At 41.7% G+C, this 660-nt stretch overlaps 1 protein-coding gene across 1 annotated transcript in view; it reads right to left on the reverse strand.

The window, feature by feature from the left end:
* Positions 1–254: 254 nt before the first annotated feature.
* The window catches only part of pitpnc1b (phosphatidylinositol transfer protein cytoplasmic 1b), an 18,028-nt gene continuing 17,622 nt past the window's right edge, over positions 255–660 (reverse strand). Inside the window, exon 10 of the mRNA XM_073485653.1 lies at positions 255–660. This exon is cut by the window's right edge and continues 840 nt beyond it. The gene's annotated coding sequence lies outside the window, so the exon portion shown is untranslated.

Genomic DNA, 660 nt, shown 5'->3' on the forward strand with positions numbered 1-660 from the left:
AGAGAAAACAGCCACGAGCTATACAGAGCCAAACCAGGCTGGACCGAGTGGACTGCCTCTTTTCATGTCCTCTGCTGCTGGTTCCACATGGCACACAAGTGTGAAATTGGTGAGTAGATTACATGTGAGTGCTGTGATGTGCCAGCAGCTGGTCCATCTTTACAGGTCAATACTGATCAAACATGGCTGATAATGTGTGCAGTGAGTCCATTTTTATGCTTATCTAGGCACATATCAGGAGTGAATCTTCTCACTGGAGAGAAATTGCATTTATTGATACAAATCCATTACAAAAGACTGTACAGTGTAATTTCCACATACATTCTCTACTTGATTTGTTCAGACTTATTTCAAACAGAATATTTTTTACAAATGAGGCTACAGCAAACTGTATTTTTTCATAATTGATCCCTGAAGATGAGAACCCTTTCTCCGGTAAATGTTCATAAAAAAAACCCCCAAGCTAATAGTCTTATAAATGCTAACATTATTGACTCATAATTGACGTTTAGCCCTGGCTTGACCCATTTGCAGTTCTCAGCTAAGCGATCAAGGAACCAATACAACGCCTCACTGCCCTCTGTCAATACACCTGATCTGACCTATTGGCTGAGGTGGAGAGGGGAGCAGATCCATTGCATTGACAGCCTCTCCAGTTCT

The sequence above is a fragment of the Pagrus major genome, chromosome 17, assembly GCF_040436345.1.
Source record: "Pagrus major chromosome 17, Pma_NU_1.0".
NCBI classification, from domain to species: Eukaryota; Metazoa; Chordata; class Actinopteri; order Spariformes; family Sparidae; genus Pagrus; species Pagrus major.